The sequence below is a fragment of the Aquarana catesbeiana genome, linkage group LG05 (genome assembly GCF_042186555.1).
Source record: "Aquarana catesbeiana isolate 2022-GZ linkage group LG05, ASM4218655v1, whole genome shotgun sequence".
NCBI lineage: Eukaryota > Metazoa > Chordata > Amphibia > Anura > Ranidae > Aquarana > Aquarana catesbeiana.
In genome coordinates this window covers 114,586,415-114,594,995 of record NC_133328.1, presented here as the reverse complement: position 1 = coordinate 114,594,995, position 8,581 = coordinate 114,586,415, and positions in this window count along the sequence as shown.

Sequence of the window (8,581 nt, the reverse complement as noted above, 5' to 3'; positions counted from 1 at the left end):
TATTGCGGAGTATGGCGGGGTATTGCGGAGTATGGCGGGGGCATGGCGGAGTATGGCGGGGGCATGGCGGAGTATGGCGGGGGCATGGCGGAGTATGGCGGGGGCATGGCAGAGTATGGCGGGGGCATGGCAGAGTATGGCGGGGGCATGGCAGAGTATGGCGGGGGCATGGCAGAGTATGGCGGGGGCATGGCAGAGTATGGCGGGGGCATGGCAGAGTATGGCGGGGGCATGGCAGAGTATGGCGGGGGCATGGCAGAGTATGGCGGGGGCATGGCAGAGTATGGCGGGGGCATGGCAGAGTATGGCGGGGGCATGGCAGAGTATGGCGGGGGCATGGCAGAGTATGGCGGGGGCATGGCAGAGTATGGCGGGGGCATGGCAGAGTATGGCGGGGGCATGGCAGAGTATGGCGGGGGCATGGCAGAGTATGGCGGGGGCATGGCAGAGTATGGCGGGGGCATGGCAGAGTATGGCGGGGGCATGGCAGAGTATGGCGGGGGCATGGCAGAGTATGGCGGGGGCATGGCAGAGTATGGCGGGGGCATGGCAGAGTATGGCACAGCATTGCAGAGTATTGTGGGGGCATTGCAGAGTATTGTGGGGGCATTGCAGAGTATTGCACAGCATTGCAGAGTATTGCACAGCATTGCAGAGTATTGTGGGGGCATTGCAGAGTATTGCACAGCATTGCAGAGTATTGTGGGGGCATTGCAGAGTATTGCACAGCATTGCAGAGTATTGCACAGCATTGCAGAGTATTGCACAGCATTGCAGAGTATTGCACGAGTATTGCACAGCATTACAGAGTATTGTGGGGGTATTGTAGAGTATTGCACAGCATTGCAGAGTAGTGAGGGATGGCTGAGCATGGATGGATGGATGGCTGGATGTCTCTGTACAGCGCTGCGGGCACTACACATCCAGCCCACAGCGCTGCAGACATCCATCCATCCCCCTCCCCGCTCACTGTGTACCGATCGGTACACAGGAGGGGAGGAGAGGAACCGGCGTCATCAGATGACATCGGTCTGTTTACATGTGATCGCGCCGTCATTTGACGGCGCGATCACATGGTAAACGGCCGCGATCAGCGGCCATTTACCGGGATCCGTGATGCGCCGGGTCCTCTGGACCCGGCGGTCACGGATGTGTTCGGGTGCGCGCCCCAGGGGGCGCGCGAGAGGGGAATTCCGGGAGGACGTCATATGACGTCCTCCCAGAGTTATCCAACCGCCCTGCAGCCGTCATTCGGCTATGGGCCGGTTGGTAAGTGGTTAAACTAAAAAAAACGAAATCTACTGTGGATTCCCAGAGCTCATGCCATAATGTGTAAGTTTACACAGCACTTTATGGCATACTTACCCCCTGTGTGCCTTCCTTCACTAATGGAAGGTTTCTGCTCTCCCTTATCGCTCAGTCTACAGCGGTTGCCCATCTTCACTATGTTGTTATCTGGTTTAATATAATAATAAAGATTAAGGCTCCATGCACACTGAAGTTCATAAACGGCCGTTTTTGGGAGTTTGGGTGTTTTTTTTTAACAGCCCATAAACTCCCCTCTGTTTTATCCTATGTATTCATGCACACATGGACGTTTTTGGATGTTTATCAGCAGTGGAGTTTATGGGCTGTTTTCTGAACATCATAAAATCTCGTTCAGGAGTAATTTTTTTGACCACAAAAAACGCCAACCGCTGATAAATGTCGATAAACACTCCAAAACGTGGCTCACCAGCGTTTAATGTTTTTGACCCATTGAAAAAAAAACGCCAAAAAACGCTATTGCAAAAACATTGAAAGATTCACTGCAAAGCTACTGGCGTTTTTATAACATTGTTTTAATGTCCAGTGTGCATGGAGCCTAAGAACACTCACATTCACATAGACAAGATGCATTTCTTATTCAAATTCCCATATAAATTCCTCTATTTTTTCTGTGGCTAATACAGATCATTCCTACTTCCTCAAACTCCTGGGAATGCTCCTAACATGAAGACCTCATACTTGCGGCTCTGCCTTACGCGTTAAGTCCTTAGGATTTCCTCAGTGGGTCCCTGGTGGAAGTTTCACTGTGTGACACACATGCAGTTGTGGGAAGATTGTACTGGAGATAAAATGAAGACACATAAGACTGATTGATACATATTATATAAGTGACTTTTGAACCACATTTATTGCACGCCATTCATTATGCACCATTTGTGATCTATGAAACATGGCTGCTCTAGCATTATTTATGTATATGTGTGGTAACAATTAATAATGTTTGTTCACATTTGTATAACTTTGTTATGTAGTGGGCTGTACTAATTATTTTAGTTGGATGTACGTATTTGTGTATTTAGTTGTGCTGCACTTTATTTAATAATTTGATATTCAGGTGTGAGTCACTATTAGTGTTTAGCTGCTCTTAGGTGTTAGGCCCCTTTCACGTGGGTGATCCGATCAGGTCCACTAGTCATGTTGTCAGACGCACTTCATTCTTAATGGTACCCCCACACAGTTCAAACTGCAGCACGTTTGTGGGTGCAAAAACCACAGGGAAATCGCATGGTGCAAAAGCTCCATGCATATTCCCAGCTGCTGCATTTCCAAAATGCAGCATGCACTCAAAATAATGGGTTGCAAACGCAGACCACAAACCTGCGATAGTGTGAACCAGGCCTTACTCTTTATAATAGTGTTGTGTTCTATAGTAGATCTGTATTATTATGGATTAGCTGTAAAGGCACGCATGCCGTGTTTCCCTGGTGGTAGCATTTTCTCAAAAGTCCGGGGTTTGCTAGTAGATGACGTGGTTTGACTCAAGAAATATTTCATCATGCTCTAGAGGAAGTTTTCATTGCTTGCTTGTCATTCTCTGTTGTACAAGGCATGCATCATAATGTCCTCTTCTTTTATCTATGCTCTGTAATCCCCTATAGAGGAAGTGAGAGCATTGCTTGCATTATCACAGCTTACTTTTTCCTTTTCTCCACATCACCATGTCAGTCATAGATGTTCTATCTAAAGGGTGGCCACGCACATTACATTTACTAACATCTATAAACCCTACCTGATTGGATATAAACCGAATGGATTGTTTAGATGACCCCTTGCACTTCTCAGACAATTGTTAGCTTTACAGACAATTGTAAAGTGCAAGGTTCTTGGTATACAAATGTAATGGATTGTGGCCCTCACAGTACCCAGTTTTGATAAAGCTAAGTGGAATTGTACAGAGATTGTACAATCAGATTGTAAGTATAAATTTCCAGTTTCACCACTTACCACCCAAGCCAATTCTGGCATTTCTCTCCTACATGTAAAACTCATTTTACAATTTTTTTTGCTAGAAAATTACTCAGAACCCCCAAACATTATAGAGACCCTAGGGAATAAAATGGCGTTTGTTGCAATTTTTAATGTCAAACGATTTTTGTGCAGCAATCTTTCAAACGCAATTTTTTTTGGGTAAAAAACACTTTCGTTAATAAAAAAACACAATATTTACCCCACTTTTTTTGTATCATGTAAAAGATGATGTAATAAAGTAAATAAATACCTAACGTATCATGCTTTAAAATTGCGCACACTCGTGGGATGGCACCAAACTTCGGTACTAAAAAAAAATCTCCATAGGCTTACAGAGGAGGTCTTGTGCTAGAATAATTTCTCTTGCTCTAATGTTCGTGGCAATACCTCACATTTGTGATTTGAACGCTGTTCACATATGCAGTTGTGACCTACGCATGCATTACCTTCTGCATGCGAGCACAAGGGGATAGGGGCGATTTAAATTTTTTTTTTTTTTACACTTTACCTTTTATTTATTTATTTATTTATTTTTTTTTGATCACTTTTAATTCTTTTACAAAGGATGTTAACATCCCTTGTAATAGGAATAGGGCATGACAGGTCCTCTTTACAGAGAGATCTGGGGTCTATAATTCCCCACTTCTCTCCTCTATGCTGGAAAGCCTGAGATGAAAAAAAAAATTCCATCTCAGGCTTTCCAGCTAAAAATAACTGGTAGTGTTTATATCTACCAGCGATGGAAGTGGCATCATGACAACACTTCTGGCCTCTGAGGGTCCTAGAGATGGCCGGAGATCAGCTGGTCCATGGCCAGCAGTATGGTAAACTGCCGCCGGCGGGAGATTAATTCCCTGGCTTCCTGATTAGTCCAGGCTTGCCCGTGCAAACAGCCGCTATGATGGCTTTTACGTTGCAGGGAATCGCCGGAGGAAAAAAAGATATATAGATGATGCCTGTAGCTGCAGGCATCATCCAGATATCTTCACTTAAAGTCAATGATGTCATATGATGTCATATAACGTCAGCCTGGGGGAAGTGGTTAAAAGAGGTTGTGTACTCAGATTGTATGATTAGCCAACTTATGAAAGAACAACACAGAGAATCTTTCTATTTGCTTGTCATATAGATTCAGTTGTTGTATTTGATTACATATATCCAATTATTTTTGCAACGTGACATGCGTTTGCTTTTCAGTTTGATCCAAATTCAGTTTTTTTTTTCTCAAGTCGTCTTCCAGGATGGCACCCTGAGAGATGACTGGTCCACCTGACAGGAAACACAATCAATCAAGAGGTTAAAGGCCCCCGCCCCTCCCGATGCTCCTCAGTTTTTGATTGTGTTTCCCCACAGCGAAACCGTTTATTATTTTTTTGTTGACCTAAAAGCCTGGGGCTGGTGGTCTCCCCCTGGGAGCCGGACCAAATGCCTGGGAAGCCGCTGGGCCCGGCCGGATGGTTCTCATCCTTCCTGGGGGGTTTCCCAATCCGTGTCTCAGGGGGGGAGAGGCAGCAGAAGCGGGTCCCTGGTCGGTGACCGTGCTTCTTTGCATGGAAGAGCCCCCCCCCCCCCCCCGAGTGCTGAAGAACCCTGGGTGCGGTGGTGTAGCCAGAACTTCAGGGGCCAAATTTCCTGTTGCCCTTCCTTACCTGTGCGGTGGCCGCACAGTTGCAGGAGTTGGTGGTTTTCCTTCTACTGGCTACAAGACCACAGGAGGTGAGTCTGGGGTCTGGCCAGGGCTGCCGCTCGTCCGTCCGTCTGTCCGTCCATCTATCTGTCCGTCCGTCCGTCCGCCCGCCGACCGACCGGAACGAGCGTTCGCGGGGGTCGCGCGGCAAGAAGCTCTGCATGGAGAGCTTTTCTTCCAGGGGCCTTGCTGAGTGTAGCTCAGCGCCATTTTCCTGAAGATCGGGAAATGACATCACTTCCTCCTCTAAGAGGAGGGAGTGGGAGTGCTGCAGCAGGAAGTGACCTCAGGTCCAGTATCACTTTCTGTTTTCGGCAAGATGGCGGTGGCGAGTTGCAGCCAGCATACAGAAGATATAAAAAGCCACAGGGAACAGGCGCCCATGTCTCCTCTGCGTTCCTGTATGCAGCACCTCCAGGGAGAGATCAGAAGTAGCATGGAACATGAGAAGGAGAGACCTGCAGTGTCTGCGGCCATGGAAGAGACCACAGGGGATGAGTCTGGCCGGCCTTCGGAGGTTTAGAGGGGGAGGGTACCCCAACTCTTCTCCTCCAACTCTCACAGTGTATGCCTGTGTGTTTTTTTCAGGGGACGATGCTATTGCCCGTGAGGTTGCCAGCCATCCTGTGAAATCCTCCACCCGCTCTAAACGATGTAGGAACTGTAATGACAGGCTACCCTCAGAACATCCAAAGCCCTTCTGTTTTAAATGCATACAGAAGTTCACAGGGAAGGAGACATCTCAGATAATGAAGGAATTCCTTACTGTGCAAACTGAGATGCTGTCCACCTTAAAGTCTTTTCAGGCCACCCTTAAGCCTATGGATTCAGGGGCTCACTCTAGTAAGGATGCCTCTTCCCAGGAGAGCTCCGCCTCCTCTAGGAGGTATCGGGCGGAGGTACTGAAGTATCCACTCCCCCACGATTCAGAGGAAGAGTGTGATTTAGAAGTTCCTAATCAGGAGTTTTCTGATGAAGGGGTGGTGGACAGCCAAGAGGAGGATGGGAGGGAGGAATCCAGGTCTAGCAGACATATATTTTCTGCCGACGACATGGAAGATCTTCTGAAAGCTATTTATGCCTCAGAAGAGATTCAGGAGCCTGCTGCACAGGTGTCCGTTCAGGATAGGATGTATAGAGGCTTGATTAAACCTCAGGCCAGGGTCCTTCCGGTACATTCCGCCCTTAAGTAAGTCATCTTAAGGGAATGGAAAGAACCAGAAAGAAGGCTTCTGAAATATAAAACCTGGAAGCGTAGATGCCCCTTCTCTGAGGAGAATGAGGAAAAGTTTTTCAAAACTCCTAGACTAGACGCCTCCTTAGCACAGGTCTCTAAGCAGTCGGATCTTTCCTTTGAAGATACCGGTAGTTTAAAGGATCAAATGGATCGCAGGGCTGAAACCATTTTACGCAGAGCCTGGGAAGCTAACGCTGCGGCTATGAGCCCCGCATTGGCCTCAGCTTGCATCGTAAGGAATGCCGACACGTGGGTCTGTAAATTAATGGACCACGTATCCGGAACCTCAAAATCCAAGGAGGTCCTGGATTCTCTGGAGGTCATAGGGAATGCTGTCGCATATTTAGCAGATGCTGCGGTTGAGGCAGTGCGTACAACCGCTAAGACAGGTGCCTTACTAAACTCAGCCAGGCGAGCCCTCTGGGTTAAAACCTGGGATGGGGATAGCTCATCCAAAACCCATCTATGTGGTCTCCCTTTTGAAGGGACGCTCCTTTTTGGTACTGGCCTAGATCAGGCTCTAGCCAGATCTACCGAGAAGGGGAAAAAAATTTCCTACCAAACCTAGGAAAGAGAGGAAGCGGTTTTTACGTGGCCCCCAGGCAAAGAATCGCTTCTCCGAGAAAAAGGTCTCCCCTAATAGACGTTGGGGCGCAGGAAAAGACAAACAAAAAGCTGGCGTTCTCTTTTCCAGCCAGAAGTCAGTTGACAAGACCCCCAAATGACTTTCCGGTAGGGGGCAGACTTTCCCACTTTGCCTCTCAGTGGGAAAGGATCACCCAAAGCCCCTATGTACTTCGGATCATAAGAGAGGGTTACAGATTGGAGTTTCTCTCCCCTCCACCCCCAAGTTTCTCTTGACCTGCCTTCCCAGGGATCCCCGCAAGGTGGTAGGAATCCTTCAGAATATAAGAGAGCTGGCCAGTCAGGAGGTTATAATACCTGTTCCAGTGGACCAGCAGGGTCAGGGGTTTTATTCCCACATTTTCGTGGTACCAAAACCCTCAGGAAGGTATCGTCTTATCATAAATCTAAGGAACCTCAATGTTTTTTTTTCGTTACAAGAAGTTCCGCATGGAGAGTGTCTGTTCCCTCAGGAGACATGGATTTAAGACGCCTACCTTCATGTCCCCATTTTTCAGGGCCATCAAAGCTTCCTGAGATTTGCGATCGCCTCTCCAGAGGGAGTGCAACACTGTCAGTTCACAGCCCTCCCCTTTGGACTGGCATCCAGTCCGAGAGTCTTTACAAAGGTCATGGCAGAGGTGGTGGCTTTTCTGCACCTCCAGGGAGTGGCATTGATTCCCTACCTGGACGACATTTTGATTTACAGTCTAAGTCAGGATCAACTACTTCTGGATCTATCCAGAGTAGGGTTGTCCCGATACCGATACTAGTATCGGTATCGGCACTGATACCGAGCATTTGCCCAAGTACTTGTACTCGGGCAAATGCTCCCGATGCTTCACCCAATACCTAAAAGTCAGCTGTGATCGGCGCGTGGGGGAGATACAAGATTCTCCCCCAGCGGCTTTCAGCTGCTTTAGTGACACAGCGGTGATCGCTCACCGCTGACTGTCACTGCATTATCCTCCATGCCCATGCCCCCTCCGTTCCTCTGTGCCTCTCCGCTGTCCCCCTCCGTTCTTCTCTCTTTTTCTGTCCCCCTCCGCTGTCCCCTCGTTCCTCTTTCCTCCTCTGTGCCTCTCCGCTGTCCCCTCCGTTCCCCCCTCCTTCTCTGTCCCCCTCCGTTCTCCCCCTCCGTTCTCCCCCTCCGTTCTCCCCCTCCGTTCTCCCCCTCCGTTCTCCCCCTCCGTTCTCCCCCTCCGTTCTCCCCCTCCGTTCCTCTTCGCTGTCCCCTCCGTTCCCCCCTCCTTCTCTCTCCCCCTCCTCCTTCCTTTGTGAATAGACAGAGTCAGCTGTCCATTCACATAACTGAAACATTGTAATCTCTTGTAATTACTATGTGTCAGTTTATGAATGGAGAGGAGCCGCTGTCTTCTCTCCATTCATTCTCAGTGCAGCTGAGGCTGCAGAGAAAGGGACTGGGGAATCTCTATCCTCTGTCTCTTTCTCTGTCTCAAGGGGGAGATATCAGAGGTCTGTTAAGACCCCTGATATCTCACCAAAGCCCCCCAACAGGGCTGATTAAAAAAAAAAAACAAAAACAAAAAAAACACGTATTGCAATAAAGAATAAAAAAAAATTATTGTAAAAAATAAAAATTGTAAATTTAAAAAAAAAAACAAAACAAAACACACACACACATACACCGTTCACCCCCCCCCCCCCCCCCAAAAAAAAAAAAAAAAAAAAGCACTGTTAAAAAAAAAATAAAAAAAAAAACACTGTCACGTGAC